Consider the following 23362-nt stretch of genomic DNA (forward strand, 5'->3'; position numbering starts at 1 on the left):
GTTATGTTTCCAATTAGCGAGTTGCAATCATCGACAGGCTTCAGTAGCGTTTCTTTCAAAGAAAGTTCATCACTTTGTCGTGCAAAAAACCACCCTTTGATAGATAGCAGACACCTTTATCGGCTTTTTTTCATGTCCGCGTATCCCCAATAATCCCCTGAACATTCATTCGTTCCCGTGCACAGAGTGCAGATTAATTAAAAATGGTAGATTCATTGCGGATTAAAGCAATGGCTCAGACTCCCAAAGCGCAGTTTGCCTCGCAAAAAATTCATATTTATAAACAAAATGTTATATAACATCGTAGAAAACGTGTCAAGATCGCACCCTTCTCTCCCTCACGCCCACCACCCCATTCTCTGTACTCAAAGCGAAATTTCTAAAAGTGAGTTCTCTCAGTTCTCATTATGGATGGCAAATGGATGAGCACTTACAACTATGGCATAAAGAGGGGGTGAATGGGAGATACGCGAAAACTTCACCACGGATACTAGTGCGACGCCTTCAACCCTAAAAGTGCCGTGCGTTGATCATTTTCACCCCTCCAACCCCTATATGATATTATATTAGTTATTTGTCAATCGACGTTTGCTGCGCCAAGAGTGACGTAATGGATTGTCGAGAGAATACGTGCAGCGTCATCTGCATTTTCGCGATTTATTTTTCAGTGTGATTAATAGTCACTCGATGAGATTAACATTTAGATTCGAAACTCTTATTACAATATAACAATATTTATATATTTAATGTAAAAAAAATCATCAATTTTAAAATTGGTCAATTTTTTACAATATTTATAGTATTTTATATTGCAAAGCTTATTTACATACTTATTTTGTATAGCAATTTTATTTTAATAAACTATTCACTAACCTTATTGAATATTTATAGGTTGATTTGAAGTGAAAAATTCAATGAATAATGGATTTTTTAAATTATGCATATGCAATAATGGTATGTGCCTATCGTCTAGCAGCTAAAAGAATTTTTATATTTAATCATTTTATTTACATACATAAAATTTAAACACAAATAAATTAAATCAATATATGAATGGAAGTTTTAAAAAAATCTATACATTGTCTTTCAGCATATATAACACTACTGTTGTACCCGATGACATATCATACCATGGGTGTTGGCTAAGTTATTAAATTTAAAAAAATTAAAATAAATGTATCGTCGGTCATATGTTTGATCCCCACGCGGTCGAATTTTTTTCAAATACCTTTTAAATATGTTTAATTTAATATTTATAATTAATTGTTTAATATGGCAAAAACTACCTACCTATGAATATATAAACAATATAAAACACCAAAAGAAAAAATTAATAAATTAAATAAATTTTCAATAGATGGCGGTAAATTTTCTGCCAAGTGGAAACATTAGTAACGATCAGTATATATATAAGTTTTTTTCTTTTGTTTTTGTATTCGCATATACATTTTGGCAGTGGTTTAGCTGTGACGTACATATGTCGAATCGAAACGTCTATTATAGTACTACAAGCGTCATCTCAGACAGACAGACATACAGACACAGACGGAATAGCGATATTATAGGCTATAAAAAATTTTACAGGCTATAAGCAATTTTACAAAATTCAACACCTTTACATTAATATTACTGTAAAATCAACAATAAATATAAATGTTCCACTAAAATTTTAATACCCAAACACAGCTATCAATTCTATATGTAAATATAAACAAATATGCATATTAAAAACGAATTTCCTAATAATATAGTCGGCTTTGATCAATTATTCTTATAATATAACACGTTGCTTTCAATAAAATATACAAAATTAAGTGTGAACATACAAACAAATAAATAATACTAATTATTATCGAAAATAATTGAGTAAAACCCGTTATATCTGCTGATTACCAATGCCAAATCATTGATTATGACATACATGCATTAACAAGTAATGATATTACCATTATAATCAATCGGAAAATTTCTGCATGCAGATATATATGTATTTAATACGGATGCGGTGCATCCGCTCTAAAATCGCCAGACAAATTGAACGACAGATTTACGGACGGCTGCTTTAAATGCAATTCTCGTCTTCTCGAATGAAAGATTGCACATCAGATGACGGGTAACCTTTCGATGTGCACAGATGCAACTATTAAAATGGTAATTATTAAAATTGAGTTGGATCTTTCAGGCGAGTTTAATAAGGCAAGATTCGATAAGTTCCAAATCTTGCCTTATTAAACTCGCCAGAAAGATCCAACTCAATTTTAATAATTACCATTTTAATAATTGCATCTATGCACATCGAAAGGTTACTCGTCATCTGATGTGCAATCTATCATTCGAGAAAACGAGAATTACGTTTAAAGCTGCCGTTCTGTTAATCTGTCGTTTGTTTATCTGGCGATTTTAGAGCGGATGCACCAAACCCGTTTAATACCAATCTAGTACCATAAATAACACACTTATATATGCTTAACACAATAAGTTCCGTAAAATAAAGTATAAAACCCAGACAATCATACAAATGCACATTCAATCCCGTACGTACAATAAGCATATATGCAAAAGATATGAAATTCTTCATGCACACAATATAATTTTCATCACATTCACATACAGAAGGTAAAATACCGCCATTTGACATTTTAACGGCGACATCAACACGCCATAATAATAATAAACAGGGTGTAGATTTCGACACTACACGGTCGCATCACGGTTGAGTCGCATCCTTACGAAATTCATATGTAATTGTGTTTGGGCGTTTTGCTTCGAAGCGGGTGCGGTTAAATACGCCATAATGTGGAATAATGCAGAATAATGTGGAAGTTATCCCCCCAAGACGAGAACGGGGATGGGGATGAGACTGGAGCCCCACCATACAACATACCTTCACCTTGCGGAATACCTAATGCTTCATTTGGAAAGTTGGATAGAGAGCAAAGGGCGCCTAATTACCGAACCGTCCAATTTACGATCGAAAATGTAACATATGGAATATGTACGTACATATGTATGTATGTGAGTTCTATTCGTGCCTCGTCGAAGGTGCAAATTTTCCCATTTGAATCGAACTAAGATACAGCAATGGCACGTTTCAGACCACATAGACTAGAATATGTGTATGTCAATTTTATAATGCATATTCGATTCTGTAGACTCATCGTAACTACATATATAATAAGTTCTGTAGTCTCATCGTAAGTATATAATAAGTTGATACTCCGGGGAAGGACACTCTTTGAGTAATACATACATATACCAGGAAGGATTACTCCAATGATCCAATTACAAATATCGATATACATTTTTTAGAATAATTTTAACAAGGCATAATAGAGACTTTTTGATTACCTATATTTTCGGAGCATTTTTGTATACGTATGTAAATTGCCGAATTTTGAGATTCTGAAAAACTTGCAAGACATTTATGGACAAATTTGAAGAGAATCAACGAAATTCGAAATGCTGAAAACCCGAAAATTGCGATAAATGGGTAAAGGTTGCTAATTTATTGGAACAATTTCAATAAAAATCAGATAATCTAGCAAACTTTGATAAGAAACGATCGACCTGGAAGCATAAACCAAAGTCTGTCCAGCAGCAATCAGTGGGACTCGAACTCGTGACCATTATGTTCGAAAGCATTTATGATAACCACTAGTTCTCGCTGCTGGCTAATTTTATTTTATTTTTACATACATATACATATGTATATACCAGGAAGACCTAACAGATAAACCCCAATGCGCCTTCCTGGCCAACTAAAAAAATCGATATTCAATTTTTAGAATAATTTTTACAAAGCGTCATAGGTGTCTGTCTGCCTATGGTTAATCTCGTATGGAAAAGCTCATCATTTGCGAGACATTTATTGACAAATTTTCAGCATTTTTATACGAATAAACGAAATTCGAGATGCTGAAGGCTCGAAAATTGCGAGAAATGGGTGAAGGTTGCTAATTTGTTGGAATCGTTTCAATGACAATAAGATAATCTAACAAACTCTGATATGAAACGATCGAACTTGAGTCATAAACCAAGGTGTTGCTAGCAGCAATCAGTGGGACTTAAACCCGTGACCACTATGTTTGAAATTATACATGCTAAACACTAGTCCACTACTACTTAAACAAAAATATTACGCAACAAAAAAAGCCTATTACGTAAACAAATGTTAGCTGATTTGAAAATTTAGTCGAACTGCGAAATGAGTTATAGTTTCTTACATTAACTGAAAGAATATACATAGGTAGAGAAAATTTGGCTGAATATTTTTTTAATTGAAACGTAAATTCAATCAAAATATATGAATGAAATATATTGTGAATTTACTATGGCTTTATAATCAAATAAATCTTATAAGCATCTGCTAGGAGAATCCAAAAAAAAATCAAGAACATTAATCTTACTATCATATTTCTTTGAAATCTTTGAATTGAACATTCTTTGAATTGAACATCATTTTTGCATCAATACATTTTCTTTGTCAAATCATACACAATAGATTAGTAGAGTAGCCGAATAATTGAGCCTTATCTTTACATATATGTAATTTATCAATTTATCTAGATTAAAATTATTTAAAATTTATTTTCGATACGGTTTATTCAATTCTATAAATAATTGAATATAAAATATGGCCAAAAATCAATTCGCTTGCGAGGGATTTGTATCGATTTGAATACCATTCGTTGGATTCAGTTTAAAAATTCCAATCATATTAAATAACATAATAAGATGTGAATTTTACGATTACGATTATGACAGGAAAAATGAAAAATCGATCCATGAACGATGGTGGAAAGGGCATAATAGTCACCCTCGTCTAACATTATTGGCTGATTGTGATTTGGAACGGAAGATTGCATACAAAATCCAATAACACTCGCGACCACACCCATTTCTTTTAATATTATTTTATCGAATTTCTCTTTTTTATTATTTTTTTTTTTTCGTTATTCGCCCCGCGTAATAATACGTCCTTTCGCGCGCAAATCGAAATGGAAATGAGAAATGAGAAATAAATTGCATTTTTCGCAGAGTGCTCGCTCTTCGAAACAAATAGCACTACTTTTCCAATACGCAATTTCTAAATCGAATGCATTTCAACAGTGCCATTTATCAAACTTAACAAGTTATATACATATATTTTTTGGTGTTCACAATACATTATGTACGAAAAATATTGTATGTATAATGTGATGGATGATAATGAGTATGCATGGTAATAATAGTTCTGAATATGGAAGTATAGTAATTTTCGAAAGGCGGTTTCGCCGTACTCCATCGTAAAAGAGGATAGGGTAATTCAGGTTCGCTATCATTATGTTCTATAAAAAGTTTTATGAATATTTAACGCTGATGACACACTTACGGAAACAAACAACGTTCGTATATGTATATATATAAAAAAAAATGTACACAAAAGAGAAAAAAATAAATTTGAACTTTTTTCAAAAACATTTTAGAGTCCATTGAAATATTACGCATCGATATTAATTAATCATTAAATTACATATGTATATGAATTACTAATTTTTGAAATTGTGAGCTGGTAGTACGAATCTTAATGCGATTAATCAGCTGTCATCACGTCGATCTGACAGACGATTCCGATTGAATTCTTAATGAACAAATTCTAGCCATTGACTGTCATTGAAATTAGTCAATTCGTCCGGAATGATGCTAGAAGAATTTGATCATTAAGTGGGCTGGACACCAGCGTCTTTTCCATACAAACGTATTACACTTCTCCCGTCCTCAATTATAGCACTGGAGAAATTATTTTTTAATATGCTATGGATATCCACCATAAGCATGTTTCTGTGGTTTTATTTTTTAGATTAGTTATTTTTTATAGGAGCTAGGAGCTGCCAAACAACGTGTGTTTATTTAACGGTTGATTTTTAAAAAAAAACGAGCACATTTTTTTTTTTAATTGGTCCAGTTTCGGAGGAGAAAACTGGAGAATACGAAACCTCGATTTTGTCGATTTAAAATACGTATTATCTAGTCGAAGCGCAACTTTCGCATTCACTCAATATATATATTGACATATACTGTCGCATTCACTCAATATATACATACATTCACTCAATATATGTATCGAAGAAAGGAACGGCAACAAAATTAACGTTTCGGGTATACAGCCCTCTTAAGAATTAAATCAGAATCGTCTGTCAGATCAACGTGATGACAGCTGGTTAATCGCATTAATTTTAATGACAGCCAAACCCAGTATGTCAGTAAAATATTAAAGCGATCGGAAGAGTGAGAGTGTTTCTAAATCACAAATTTTGTAGTGTGAACAAGTATCTAGTAAAACTTTGTAATAATTAAATAAAATCCCTAAGCAATAACCCTGACAATATAGCCAGAAGTATAGCGCAGTGGCTGAGTTAATGCTAACCAACGAGAGGCTCCCGGATTCAAGCCCTGGGTTGACCTTGATTATTCCGAGTATTTTTCTGACATTCTGCTCGGCAGATTTGGATATTCGTGACTCCAAGTCGATCGTTTCCTACCATCAGATTTTGCCAATTTATCTGATTTCATTTCTAAAAAGGTTCCTCATCAAATTGAATATGATGGGGAACCTTTTTGAATATGATTTCAAACCTTTTTGAATATGAACCACTATTTGAATATGATTTCAAAATAATAAACTATAAATTTATATATGTACCTATACAAACTTAATGCCATAAAAGTCGCGCAAGGGCATTATGGTTAAAAATAAAAATAAATATATGTATATGTATTTATGATATTTAACTAAACTAAATTCATATCGTTTACAATTAAAAAGAATTAGACAATGATGAGCTAAATGAATCTTTGTAAAACAACAACTCAAGTATTATCCCAAGCAAAAGTATGATTATTTCAACGTTTTAATACAACGAAAACTTATCTACATACTACACAAAATGCACAAAAATTTCAATCTGAATATTTGATACAGAATTTACGTATAGAATTGCACCACTGTCGGGCAACACGTGTCATAAACACGAATATCGACACTCTCAAGTGCAGTGACGTCATAACATACCCTCTGTGCAGATTCTTAAGCTGTTGATATTTGATCCGAACCTCCCTTTCACTCCATATAAATATATACATACATATGTATACGTGTATAATACGTATATGAAAGAGCGTATTAGTCTGGTCTGCTGTCTCCCCGGGGGCGGCCAAAACGATTTCATTACAGCGTCGCGCACCGTTAAAAAATATCATACACACACATACGCACGAGAATATATTATAAATATAAAACAGGAGGAAAAGAGAGTGGAAGAGGGCCCGAGGCGCCATATGGGCGCCCTTTAAAATAAATTCGAGCCGGCTCTAATCATGCCTTTTGTGCTCGACTCGCGATATTTGAATATTTGATTCGATTAAGCGAGCACAAAAAGTGATTCACAGCTAGGATTTTGTCAACAAACTTACAGAAAATACTTACACAAACTTACAAAATACATTGATACAGTGATCTTCAAACTTTTTCAAATTTGAAGATACATAAGTCCACTCGAGTCGATATAAAGCCTTTTTGAAAAAATCTGTTCACTCTGAAATGTAATGAATTTCATAGATCATCATTTTAGTATAGGGCTATCACACATCCCGGTAGATCAAGACCATGTCCTGGTTTATATGCATATCTGTGTCGCTATGTCTCGGTCCTTGGATCAGTTCTCCTGATTTTATATCTATTAGTTAGTTAGTCAGACAAAAATAACTAAAGAAAAACAAGTAAATGTGAGAATAAAAGGTGTAAGGGCGGCAGGGACCCAAAAATAAATGCGAATACGAATCACAAGAGCTAATGATGAAATCAGTTTATCTACTCCCTCTTCTATTATTCAATTTCCAAACGTACCGGTCGGAATCTCGACAATTATTATTTTAGTTTATTTGTAAATAATATTGTCAGCAATTCCTAAGGGCCAATAAAAATTGGCATAAAAAGTACCGTTAGCAGCGTAGGTAGTCACAAAAATCGAATGTACGGCCAGCATCTTCTGACGATCGCTATATCACTATCAACGTTCAGAACATTATGAGTGACCTAAATATATAAGAGAGATAATGAGAGCCTATAGAGCAAATTTCATAAAATATAGAGTGAATTATAGGCGTTTAAACAATTAAAATCTGATAAGGCCGTGGCATGGCGAAAAGTTTACATTACAAGTGACAACGCTTGTTAAACGTCAGGAAGATTTACTTGCCCCGTCTTTAAAACGCGTTGTATACGATATTTTATCTCCAACGTAATGGCAGACGATACATTAACGTATATTGATGACCAAAATGAGCAATATGGCATAGTAAGAAAACGATCGGATAAGAGATAAAAATGACCACTAACACGAAAGCCATGTGAAACGTAAAGGAGATATGTAAAAATCCTTCAAACGGCTCCAATCTCATCCAAATCTCGTCAGTCCGGTGTTGTAAACTGAAGATTAGCACAAATGGACACAAACATGTATATGTATATATAAGCCAGTGGCGTAGACTAGTGGTTAGCATATTATGCTAACCACTAGTCGAGCAGAGTGGTCACGGGTATGAGTCCCACTAGAGTCCCGCTGCTGGCCAGACCATGGTTTGTGACTCCAGGTCAATCGTTTCTTATCAGAGTTTGCCAATTTTTCTGATTTTCATTGAAACGGTTTCTGTAAAATTTGCATCTCATTTCCCTATAAAATTCTTATGTATTTATTGATTGTATTGTACTTGTTTAAGTGCACTTGTCGCTTTGGAGCGATCTGTAAAAGCGAGTGTTCAAAATATTATAATGATATTCAATTCATATCAATTATCGAAGTGAAAGCGAAAATTCTTAGTGGTGCTAAAATTATTTATGTGATATAGAATAATAATGAATCAACAACAAAAAAATTTAAAAACCATAAATTTAGCTGTGTACGAACGTTTTATAACTTTTTGAGGAAACCTTTTTCAATTTAAAAATATTCAACGCGTTTTATATATCGGCGTACCCTTTTTTGTTTTATTTCAGACCGTACAAAGCCTTGTAATGACAGTTTGCAGCCCTTATCAAAATAGCTGTACGAATTTCCACTTTGTTTTGCTTTGCTCTAGGGCTTTTGAATCGTGAGCGTGGCAGATTTATATACTGCGATCGGGATTTTTACCTCTTTTTACCAGATAAATTTATACCTGCAGGTGTAATTTTTATTTTCCCCGGAACGAATTTCTAGAAACATAAACATCTCATTCAGCTCTGTCAAAAATCAAAACAATTTTCACTGAACATATCATATGTACATCTACGTAACGTTTTCATATACGAATTAGGTATATGTATGTATTTAGATTATATCTCTATGCTATTTTTTTTCCACGAGGAACACCTACTTCATACATTATGCAAATGGCAGTTCGTATTGTTTTCTCGTTTTCCGACACAGCCTTGGGCCGCGTATTTGCACTCGGCGAAGAAATGATAATGTGTCGGCGATATTGGCTCTACATTCTCTTTCAGCGCCTTATCAGCACCCCATTTCGTATTCCCTCATTTTCCGTTTCCTATTTTCCGACGATACTTCTTTTTCTCTCTACAATAGTCGCCTCGCACAGGCCGATGATACAATTTCGTTCTGCGCTTGTACACGCCGATACAACACTATGTGGGGGGAGTGTTAGTCCTGATATTTTCACTGTATTTCAAATCCACAACTCCAATATATAGATATATAAGTAGACACAAATATGAAAATTTTCATGGGCTATTCGTAAATTTAAGATACAAACGTATTCCAAAAATAGGAAATATTTCTATTGAATGGCTACAATTGAAAGATATTCCATATAAAATAGCACACTGTGATTTTCCTCATTAGAGAAGCATAGATATAGTAAAAAGATTCACGGAGTTGCGGTTCAAAATTACTTATGCCTATCCAAACTTACAAAAAGACTTCGACTCCTCTATTAACTATGTCTTAGAAACCAATTATTAAGTTATCTAGTCTTATGTATGTACATCCCCTATAGTTATTGTTTAATTTTCTTATCAATACTAATCAATTAGTTAGAGTTGATCATGTGATAGACCTTTGCGTATTACTTGATAGTAAATTATCTTTCCGTTTTTATATTAATTAATAGTAATAATAATAAGCAAGGCAAAACGAAATTTGGGTTTCATTCTTAGACTATACAAGCCCTTTAAATCCCATAGTACTGATGCTGTGCTTTTCAATTAATTCGTAAACAGTCATTTGGAATTTGCTAGTAGGCATAGATAAAAAAATTCCATTCTAGCTGCAATTCCAGATTTCTTCACAATTATAGTGTTGTTTCCTTACAATCGAGGAGGAAAATTAATGATTCATTTATTTTTTGTTTAAGATTTTGAATTTTATAACTGATATTCCTTGTTAAGCAAGATCTTATTCAAATATCAGATAATAAGTCATTGTAAAATTATAATGAGTGCATACATATGTACATATTTATACTATGGCTTAAATTGCCTCTGATGCAAAAAATTATGAAATGAATTCATATATAAGAATGTAAATTCAAAACTACATATATATAATTTTCTCAAAATATGTAGACTTAAAACCACACTATCGAATAGTTTTTTCACGTTATTTTTAGAGTTAATGGTTCAAAACTTTACATAAAGGTAGATTTGAAATAATTCTAAAAGACAACATCAAAATTTAATTTTTGAGAAAAAAATAGATTAATGTAATTTATATAATAACAATTCAGTGTGAAGGTTTATATTTTAGAAAATTAATAAAAATCCATTCATGTTATTTCCATGGTGAATATATAATATTATTATCTATTTAGATATATCTTTATTATTATTTATTTTAAAATGAACGATTTTATTTATACATTTAAGAAATTAGATTTAAACTTATCACATTATGAATTTGTAGTAAAATAAGTTATGAAGTAGAAATTTTCTTTTAAAAAGAAAATTTAAGTACTGCAAACATATCGTACATCTTTACAGTTTATAAATATTCTACTCCAACTTTAATATATTAATATTACACATATAATTGGGTCTCGTTTCCGACACTATATTTAAAATGTATACAAAATTAAAATAATTACATCAAAAAAAATTAAATTCAACACATTTCGATTCCTTTCAATCAAATCGATTTTAAACATACGCAAATATATCCATCACGCATGTAAAGAACAGTCAAACAGGCATTCAAATATGACAACACAAACAGAAAATATTTGGCATACGCTCACGTTGAAATTTCAATATGGAAAAAATGTAAATATGCTTATTATTATATAGCACCCGCATAGTATATACACATTCATACATACATACGTATATATGTGAGTAAATATTTACGAATCAAACAAACGGCGATTGTGGGTGAAAAGCGTGAAAATATTGTCGTAGTGGGTGTATCGGTTTCGGGGGTAGTATTTACCTCCTGTCGCGAGTGACACACGTTAAGGCATTAACCCCCCAATAAACCCACTCACCCCTGTGACAGGGGGTGAAAAATGAGGCCTGCAGACAGTTTAACGTTTGAATCTTCTGCCGCGATACCACCGACGCAAACACTACATCAACCCGAGGACTCCCCTTCTCAACTTTTCACACACACAGACGACATTACTCACATATATAAATACATATATATATATATATATATATATATATATATATATATATATGCACCCACACTTGCATCCGGTCGATTTATATAAACGAGAGTGCATCTGGGATTATGAAGAATCGAAATTGAAATTGTAAAATGATGATCTGCGAGAGGAAGATTGATTATCCGCGTCGGGAGAATTCGGTGGTGCAAGACTAACACTGCGTTTGATCTTGTGCGGTTCATTGTATAATTTTAATATCGATTATGATATTCATGGCAGGAGTTTAATATAATATTAATCATATTATGTCTCAAATTCAATATATATATATATATATATATGTATATATACATATCAATCATACGTAAGAATGATGTAAGTAAAACTTAATCCAAACAATTAAGTTGAACCAAATTATAAAACTGTGTTGATTTGAATACTTTATATGTATGTAATATGATGTATCAAAATTTTTTAATTAATTAGTAACGGTAAGGCAACAAGCTTTAGAATATCAGTTTTATATTTTTAACATTGAAATATATAAAACACAATGCTAAAAGTGGCTCAATGATTACAAACGAAGCTCATGAATAAATTTTCTTATTTTTCCCACAAACCAAAGTTCAATTTGACTAAAAATGTTTCAACGAACTTTTCACTATATTTTATACTTATTTTTTAGATGATAAATTTAATTTTTATATGCTTTTTCGACTCGCAATTTTAGACATCTAACACGTCGCGAAATAAATAAAGAATCCCATTTAAGAAATTCAGCATTTCAATGATTAGAAAAAGGCCAAAATTTCATGAATAGTATACATATGTACATATATAAGTAGTATAAATAGAATAACCAGCAACATATGTAGATCAATGGTTAGCGTGTAATGCTTTCAATTGTGTGATCGCGGGTTCTACCCCTGGTTTTGTTGCTGGCCAGACCTTGGATATGTGTCTCCAAGGTCGATCGTTTCCTATCAGAGTGTGCCAATTTATCTAATTTCATTGAAAACGGTTCCAACAAATGGGCAATCCTGTACTTTTTCTCAAAGAATTTGAGCTTTTAGTATCTCAAAATGTGTGGACATAGACATTGTAGATGACTCTATGATTGTTAATCGATGTTTGTTTTTAACATTGAATAATACTTAAGTAGAATATTTGACCATAGATGTCGTGTAAAATAAAAAAGTGGATCTATACCTGTATAAATATATACATACATATATATGTATAGATATATTGATTACAACTAGACTCAACCAACATAAAATTGAATTCGTATATATGTACCTATATTATATTCAATCGATTTGAAAATTTAATAGAAAATACCATATTCCCATGCACAGAGTAAATACATATATGTATATGTACATAAATAAGTGTAGCAATTTTCAATAAATAAACTATGAGGGGATAATTGACATCCGCCTCGAAAACTTCACGACGGTAATTTTTCTTTGTTTGTCTTTCGAATGGAGAGAAAGAGAAAGAGAATGATATACAAGAGCTCATATGACATAAGGGCCACTTTCCCTTGACCCGAGTATCGGTCAGGTGGGCGCCACCGGTGGTCCACGTGCGACGGGAAGTCACCGGCTGTCGGTATTGTTGTTATGGACGTCGACACGCGATCCTCCCCGTTCAACCACCCCCTTTAAGGGGTGGTTTAATAACAGGTTCGAGTGTTTTCACGTAGGTAAGGGGTGTATACGACTCCGTGGATATAGTAACCGTGGCCTGGCCTTCAATTACACACTGCATTATGATAGATTGGTGTGCCGCCGACAAGACGTTGCACTTCGTCGACGGTGATTAGCATTTTCCTATTAAATTCCTAGATTTTTTTTATGTTTTTAATGAATCGACCCCCTCGATTGTTTTAGTCAGTGTTTTTTAGAATAATTTTTGTTGAATATTTTCAACTCAGTTCGTTACCGATAAGTAATCAAAACAATGAGGGGATCGGCCGGGTGACTCCCCATATCGTGATGTATTTAGGAAAATGGGGGAAAGCAATACCCACGAATAGACAGAAACAAACAGCACGAAATATATTGTTTCAATGTAATCACGTTAAGAAGTTCAAATATGCATAAGATTCATCACGAAAATTGCATTAAAACTATTATTTACTTCACTGACGATTATCAGAAAAACAATAGCTCCTGTAATACATTTTTAAATTTTGTACATTTAATTTGATATTTGATACATATCCATTAGCATTATAATGTATCAGTTGAATGTTTTATATAATGTATGTAGTATTTAATAACATGTAATCGAGTTATATTATATACAATTTTTTACTACAAGGTCAAACGAATATTTTGATTTGATATAAAATGTTATGTAAAGGCAAAAATTCAATCTATCAACATATGTACATATATTAAAATTTAAATTAAAACAAAAACACACATATACATCTAATATATAATTTTGAAAGAGACTTTGTATGTAAGTACATATGTATATACATATGTATCTTTGGTTGGGAATTTCGTAAACAAGTCAAAATTTCTATGACGAGTCAATATTTTTTCGATTCAAATAAATTTAATAAGAAAACAAATGAATATTTACCATTATATTCGCCATGTTCACGCTGTTTATATTACAAATATATACTGAGCGAAGCCGGGTAAAACAACAAGTATATAATATATAATTACGAAAGATACTGCATATATGTTTGTATATATGTAACCTTCGTTCGTTGATTCGTAGACGACACATTCGATTTTTTTTTTCGATTCATAGGCGCTGATTCGATTTTTTTCCCCGTCCCCGGAGGCGAAGCCCTAGGGGGTGAAGCCTCTGGGGGCGAAGGCTCCGGGGGCGCAGGTGCCGGATTCTGGTATACATATCATTTTGAAAGAGACAGTATATATGTTTGTTTGTTCGTGATAATCAATTTAAAAAAAAAAACAAATGAGTATTCAAATAAATTTACATAAAATAACACTATTCAAATAAATTTAATAAAATGTTTACTATTAGATTAGTCATGTTTAAGCGGTTTATATTACAAATACCGAGCGAAGCCGGGTAAAACCACTAGTATATTATACAAAATCAAATAGACACATATTGAAAACCATGCACACATGCAAAAATATCTTTTAAAATAATATTAAAACGTAAATTCGTAACGTTGCGCAGTCTGGAAACAGTCATCAATTTGACAGGCGAACAGGCAAGCCAAAATACCGATCAATCACACGTAATGATTTTTACAAAAATACACACGGAAAAAAAACTAACAACAAAATGAAAACAAACATCCATCAACATAAAGTACGACTGCCATTTATTTATTTTTTCCGTCAAAAATTAAGTCCGAAATTCGAGAGTCCAAAGGGCGCGAATCAAAAGCGGAGATTCGTTCGATAATATTCACCGTCTCATTTGTCATTGTATCGCGAGAGAACGTCTCTCGTTTTCCGCGTAATTACGCATCGAGACGTTGTCCTCGGTGATGGATGAGTACCGTGGGGTAATATGACAACCTCATTTTCAACGACAATCGATATTCTTCTATACATACATACATATGTACCAAGATGATCCCAAAAAATTGAGGAGAATGGAACGGTCGTTTCTTCCGGACGACGTAAATTGTTCGACCGACTTTTCGAATGCCAAAATCAAACTGGTATTCGACCGAAAAATGAACAATGAACATCTCGGGAAAAATGCCTATTTTAGACCATTGAATAGTTCAATTGAATGCGGCCCTAGAGGAAACTACATTATTATTTTTGTGCGATCGTGTGAACCAGTCGGCGATATCTACAAATGTATAAATGTCAAATTGCACCCCGAAAATGTTTCAATTACAGCAAGTTTTATATAATTTAAATAGTAATAGAGTATTCACTACATAAAAAATATGTATGTATTTCAATTGAAAGCTTACAAACACTCCATAGAAACATTCCAAAGAACTCAAATCGAAAATCACGCACCCAAAATACTACTGACAAGTACTGAAATATTATTAATAGATTAATTAAAATTACCACATAATGATAGTTCAAATGTTTACTTTTCCCCACATAGCATAGATCAAATATGATAATAATCAATATAGAGTTTGCGCAATATCCGGATTTAGGCACACTCCGTACGTTTGCGCCCGTTGCAGCCAAATGCACTTAATCATAATAATCCCGACTACGTATGTACATACATATGTATGTCTGTATACACAGCTATACAGACATATGTATGTATATTCGATCCCGTGGCCTAATGCCTATTTAGCATGAACGGTTCGAATTAATACCGCTGCTAAATGCGGTCTACCGATTCAGACCAACTCCGGATGTTGCTAAAAGATGCATACGAATTCTCGTCCGCTTTCTTACTTGCAAATTTCATAAACAGATGTAATTGGACGTTATTAATTTTTGCTCGAGTTTCTCCCTTCGCTTCAACCGCTTCCTCTCCTCCCTTCATTTTGAAGATATAATTCCGGCTTTGAAGTCGTCTTTGGAGTGCAACGAATGCCCCCGTTCCAAAAACGTTAAATGATTAATTCCCTTTGAGATTTATTAATATGCATTTGAGGCAAGGGCTATCAAAAGTAGCAATATCTAAAATTAACCGAAATTAAATTATCTTTATACTGCCTTCTGAATATTTTGATATAAAATTGAACGTCATACGTATACACAAATATTTCTTCATCAAATATTTCTTAATTATTATTTTTTCTAATGTTTATCAATGTGCCAAACTATATTCACAAAATTTGTGAGACGGTTTTGAATCACTTCCACACTTCCGATCGCTGTGATATTTTACCCACATACGGGGGATAGCAATGAAATGTCTTCAACATGACAATAGAGAAATTCAATCATTAAAATTTCATAAAAATCGTCTGTCAAATCGACACGATGACAATTTCTCACAAAAGATTTTGTGACATTTACGTCATTGTATGACAATTTCATAATTCTAATAACATTTTATGATATATTTTATACTTGTTCTATATATTATATTATAATTCTTAGAGATTATATAGTTTTGATGAGATAGATCTGATGTAACCATTATTCGTTACTCAATTTGCTGCTACATCACTATTTTTTTACATTCACCGCTCAAAATGGATAAATATAACATTCAGAAGCGTTGTTTTCGTACTATAATACATATAATTATTTATAATTCTATTCAATATGGTTATGTTTAGTTACAACTTATAAAATATGCTCAAACAATATATAAAATCAAGCAAATACCTCACGATACAGTTTCGCTCATAGTCTAGTTTGCTTAATAGCTAAATTCGCGTGCATCACAACTTGGAAAACTAACTTCGTTTCGATGTTGCAACATCATCAAATTTCCAGACGATCCATACACATCTGTAATTTACCCTGTTTACATTTCAAAGCAATCGCGAAAACTTAAACTTGGTACATAACATACATACATTGAAACTATCCGTATTCAACGTACACGATCGAATCGAAATGAACAATCCGTCTTATCGTGATACTGTAGATGTATCACTATGAGTTTATGAATTCTTAAAGTACCATTAACGACGTAAGCTCTAGTACTGTATACATACATACTATGTACATATATGTTGCCTTTTTTCCCCAGTGAGCACATTCAACGCCAGCGTCGTCTCTCTCGGGCTGTATGTGGTGCAATAATGGAAAACTCGGGGAAAAACGTTTTCCATTCGGCGTGGCGTTTTATATAATTAAATGGAAATAGGAGGCAGTTTTCTGAATGCCCATTCGCAAGGCTTAATTATGGTACCCCCTCCTCCCCTTTTGTATGCGGAAAAATGGCGCTTTCGTTCGGTCTGAAACCGTTGCCGCTCAAAAGTGCCGCAATGCTTTTTCAAACATGCAAACAAGTCACTTGAATTCATAGAAATACATAGACGTGTTCACTGAAAGATTTTACGAAAGTAAAATCTTTTAAATTTTATCATACCCTGTAATGATAAAATTTACATATTATTTAAACAAAATTCACCCACAACTACACTGTTGCGATGACAACTAATCAGGCTTAGGCAAGTTGATAGTCATACTACATACGTATATCATACGCACAATTAATATCAAAACCGTAGCAGTTGAAACGGTTGAAATAATACCAAAAAAACTATCTATATATATCACTTAGTTTGGTGATCATATCTCACACGGCAATCGCTCTCACAAAAATCGCCCACACCTGTCACACGAAAATTTTCTCACACCACAAAATCGCCCACATGAGAAATTGATCACACCAAAACTATTAATAAAATGAATATTATAAATACAACTTTTTTAATAAGCATAAATTTAATTAAGAAGAGATTTTCACGCTGATTTTATTTAAGAATACTTGAGAGATACGGTACAGGAGATGGAACCAAGGGGGTCGTTAATTTTAAAATTACAAATATCAAAAAGAAAAACAAAATTGTAAAGAAATATAAAAAAAAAAAATAATATAAAAAAGATAAATAAAACTCTAAAAGAAAGGACAATACAAAAGAATAAGTCGAAAAAGACAGAACTACAAAAAAGGCATTTATTTGCAAGAACTTTTCAAATTTTAACCACTCTATTTGAAAAAAGGGATTGTCTTATTATTTTTTAATACCTACATATATATCTAGATATATATGAATATCTTAATATCTAAATATCTTTTTGGAGTCTGAGAATTTGACCTCCCAGATGAGTGTTTTTTTAAACACAAGGAAGTTAAGCATTGGGTAATTATAATTTTGAGGACTAGATATTTGACATTTGGCTGATTTCGTATTAAAATTACTCTAAGCTCACTGAAAACAGATACATTATTATAAATTAGATATTTTTGATAAGTTCCATCGTCCTAATATCTCCAAAATCGTCCAAATTTCCATCGTCCTAATATCCATTTGGCCAGTAGTCCGTCAACTCTTCAATTAGAGCACCTATTATTCTTCTAGTCTCCAAATTGGAAAGAGTCGTTTTTTTTAATATCATATCGAAAGTAAAAAGGTTTCAAATACTAAACACAAATTCCAACTTTGGTCTAATATATGTTTTATTAACATTTTCCAAAAGACTGGCGTTGATACAATTAAAAACACGCTTAATAACACAAAAAATATTTTTATGATAGAATTTATATTTCGCTTATATATTAGACTTGACTATTTTAAATCACTTTTTCGAAGATCAGATTGGACTTCAATTGGGGTAATTTTGAATTATTGAAACCTAGATGGAGAATAATACATTTTTAAACACGTTAAGTCAGTAACCAAGCTTTTGACCATGTTATTTACATACATGACGTTTAAATATCGCCTACAATTACTTCAATACATCAAAGTAATTTAATAAATAATAAAGTAATAAGTACTGTAAACACATGTACGTGCATCATAGGAGCCACGAAGCTACTAATTAAAGAGACCGATAATCTATGAAATTAAACACACCTAAGCTATTATTTTATATTCTATATATGTATATGTAATATTCATAAATGACACAAACTACAAAAAAATGCCGTTAATTATACTAGTAATTATCAAATTGGCATAAAAAATATGTACATCATTTAAAAATGAATATACATATGACATACATATACACCAGAATAATTCTACTTCATACTATGTCAGCTTTTGAATGGATCGAAATGCACTACAGCACCTTATGCAAGCCAGTCTGGATGATTTTTCCGGGATGAAATCACACCTTGGTGATATTTGAACACCTCGACAACAATGCCGGGAACAAAGTATCGCGATTCACGTCTCAGCCCGAATACAAAGTAAGCTGGTAGCCGTAACAAGTTATTTCCCTCGACTCCACGTAGTCAATTTGCGCCGCGCACCTGTGTTTGATGGCAACTGGAGCCGTCACATCCACTTCGACCAACAACAATGTTCCATTCAACAACTGACCTTTACAATCTCAACAATAATCATCTATGAAACGATGTTAATTAATCGTTGAATTTGCTCAAAGCTCAGTTCATGGAATGCAATATGCACATACTGGCCTAGGCCCTAGGCAGATTGGTTTCAGCACCCCCCTCCCCCCTTAAATTTTTAAACAATAAATTTTATATTGAAGAAACGTTAATATAAAAACATAAAATAAAATTTAAAAAGTTTGATTCAAAATAGACACGTTTTATGTATAAAAATGAATAAAACAAAATAAAATATGGATAGCTATGAATACATTCAGTAATGAAGACATTAATTTATATTCAAAAATGAATTGATTAATCTTATAGACTGACATTTCTTCTTTCGAATATGATAGGTTAAGATATTTAATTTCGTGAAGCAAATCCATCCCTGATATATATTTTTTTATATATACATACATATGTTTCAGCAGTGTTTTATATAACATACAATTCAAAATTACCATTTGTACCGACGACAGTTTGTTGTTTTACAAGTTTTGTTCGTGAGTCGTTGATATTTGACAGTCAACTTCCTGCATTCTTCGTAAATTATAATATTTTACAATCAGGCTTGTTACTTCGAGTAGAAAAATTAAGTTGAATATAAAATGTTTTAAATGTAAGTTGAAAGAAAACCAAATTATTATTTTTTTATTATTATTTAATATTCAAAAAAAGAAAAATGAGGCGCCTCTATGCCCCCCCTAGGCACGTGTCTAATCTGCTGCACCTTTGAGCCGGGCCTGTATACATATTATGTCCATTGCTTGCCAAGAGCTAAATTAGTTTTGCTATTAAACTACTACATACATTTAGTAATGAGGATACATATTATAGGTCAACTTTATTCAATACATCTACATAATTTTTCATTGGAAAGTTAAATGTGCCACTTCAAACGGAATATCATCATGTCAAAAACAACGCTTTGTCTTTTACAAATTGCAACTACACGTGATTAATTTACAGTCAAACTTTGTCGGTAACAACTGCTAAAATTCAATTCAACAACATGCATGTATGTATGTATGTATGTACGTCTGATTTAATACAATATGGGTATGAAGCTTGCGAGTTTTGAGGTCTAGAGTTGCCTAGTCTACCGAAGGAAAACTTTCAGCGTGTGTTTCAGCGTAAAGAGCCAGAAAAGAAAAACTCAAAAGATTTTCTCTATTTCAGAAAAGTTGTATCAAAGTTAACGAGATCCTCTGCATCGTTGCATCGGCACTATTTTTTTACGATAAACCCACACTACTCTCTTTTCATGCACCATTTCTCAATGCAATAAAATGTTTTCGTACATTCTAAAGATCTGAAAACTCAATTTACTAATTCATGATAATCCATATTGATTTTTAAATAATATTAAGTACTATATAAGCATTTTTATGGAGTGTTAATACATTAAATATTTAATAGACACAATTGAAACACGTTGTAATCGATGTTTCATTGTAACATTGTTATCAACGTTTCGCGTGAAACATACGTATACGTTTTGATCAATGCACACTTAATATAATCAAGTGATGTTAAATTGACATTTTCAGTTACCAAATGAACAATTGAAATATGCTGATCGTTATGCTGAAAATTTGATATAACTACGTACAACACGTACGTAGAATTTTTCAATTAAAATTTTGTGCGTACTACGTACATACATACAAATATAATAGGGATTTCAATACCTGTACTACCGATTTTTGGTCAAAATTTGACTAGATTTTATATTAATTGAATTATTTTTTATTAAGAAGAAAACGACGAATCGAATAATTAGTATGAATTAGTCAAAGAATGAGTCAACACAACATCAATTTTGACCTGCTGATCAAAGAAGGCATAAATTTGAAATCAAAGATACAGTATGCCGAAAATATAATATCATACTAATACGTGAGACTATTTCAAAATAAATTTATTAATTTATAACCAGACTTAAGCGGCTAGGATTCCGTCATAAAATAACAATAGACCTCTCCATTAATGTACAAAGGAAGAGAACAAAGAAATGATTGACAATAGTGAACAATATTTTTGTGCAAAAAGAAACCGTCCACGCCGATCTCTGTTTATACATAAGTTATAAACAGACATCTAGTTAGCACACAAATGGTTCTCTTTTGTCAATTACAATTTTCCTATAAAGCAAGAGAGCAAAAATAAGAGTTAACAGCTGAAAAGAATCCTGGCCGCCGATCCCTGGTTATACCAGACTTAGACGTACTGACCGTCTAAGTCTGGAATAAGTCTCAGACGGCTGTATCTGTTCACTATTGTCAACCTTTATTTTTTTCTCTCTTGCTTTGTAGGTCAAGAGTTATTGATAATAGTCAACCATTTTAAGTCTGCTTATAACTAGAGGTAGGATCGGAAGCGTGCTTTTTCCAGGAAACAGGGCGTTTTGGGTCTTTTTTCCGGGAAACAGGACAAACTACAAAGCTAGAGAGCATAAAAAAAGGTTCATCATAAAAATGAACAAAGCACGATGAACAATGAACAATGAACGGCGAAAAGTTGGTCCGCTCTTTACTTATTCTCGCTTCTGATTTTGTCAACAACCTTTTTTTTCACTTAAAAATTAATTTGAATACCTACACATATGTTACTATATTTAAAAGCTACATCCCTTTAACCACCGCTTCCACAAAAAATTCTTCAAAGCAAGGAGCACGCAATAATTTTTTTACTTTATTTTTGATACTCACTGATCGGTAATATGTTAGGTAGTATGTTAAGAAGGTAGTGTGTGTAAGGACTCGACTAATTATTTTGTAATTTAGAAAGTAATTGATTAAAATAATTAATGACCGAAAATAAATAAATAAATATTGAATTGGTAGGTAATTAAACAATTAAATACCGGTAGACATCGGAACTACCGTTATTGAGAAATTTCGGCTATTTTGAAATTTATAGAATGCTTAGAACACGTAGCAAAATTTAATAAAGACATTCTTCAAATGAATTAATTTTTATAATATATTTTTATTCAAAACGAATTAATTAATTTCTAAAAAATATTAATTCATTTTGTAAGTGGATTACATTCAAACTGCTCAATATCAAAAATTTTATTGTATATTAATTAAATTAAATAAATTCTAATTTTTAAAATGATTTCAATTGTGTTATTTAAAAAAAAAACCCCTATTAAAAAGAAACTGCATTGAAACATAATAATACAAAGCAACATTATTCACTCTGACACCTATCGCTTGGAGCCAAAAGCTTTAGGCGAAAAGCTCTCACCTAGCCAAGTCTCGAACCATTTACAGATGTCGCTGAACGCAACACGTGGGAAAATCACCCCATAACGAGTACGTATGCAAGTATACGTTGAATATTTCTCGCCGATGCGATTATTGATTTTTAGCCTAGCGAAATTCGTGTGCACAGGCCCAAATTGGACATTTTCATAAATTGTCCGGTTACGGCCGGACCGGATTAAATATTGTCCCGCGGGCCGGTCCGCGAACGCATTACAATGTCACGTTCCACCAAAATTAATACGTGACATTCGCGACAATAATTTCACCCATTATGAACCGCTCCCCAGTCGTTCACATCGACTCGAGTGTGTGTGTACATTTTTTTTAATTGACCAATTTTTAATTTTATTTATTTTCAGTATGTTTAAATATACACACAATAAATATTCAACCGCACATTCGTGCAGATGCTACTACGGAGAACTGTGAGTCGCAAAATTGTGAAATTTTTATGAGTTTCCCTCCCCCACCCCCCCCCATGCCATTCC

General features: G+C 32.4%; 1 protein-coding gene across 1 annotated transcript in view; it reads right to left on the bottom strand.

Annotated features, from left to right (window-relative positions):
• The window catches only part of Sema2a (Semaphorin 2a), a 512925-nt gene that overhangs the window by 331933 nt on the left and 157630 nt on the right, over window positions 1–23362 (bottom strand). The window lies entirely within an intron of this gene.

This window comes from Arctopsyche grandis, chromosome 3 (assembly GCF_051622035.1).
Source record: "Arctopsyche grandis isolate Sample6627 chromosome 3, ASM5162203v2, whole genome shotgun sequence".
Lineage (NCBI taxonomy): Eukaryota > Metazoa > Arthropoda > Insecta > Trichoptera > Hydropsychidae > Arctopsyche > Arctopsyche grandis.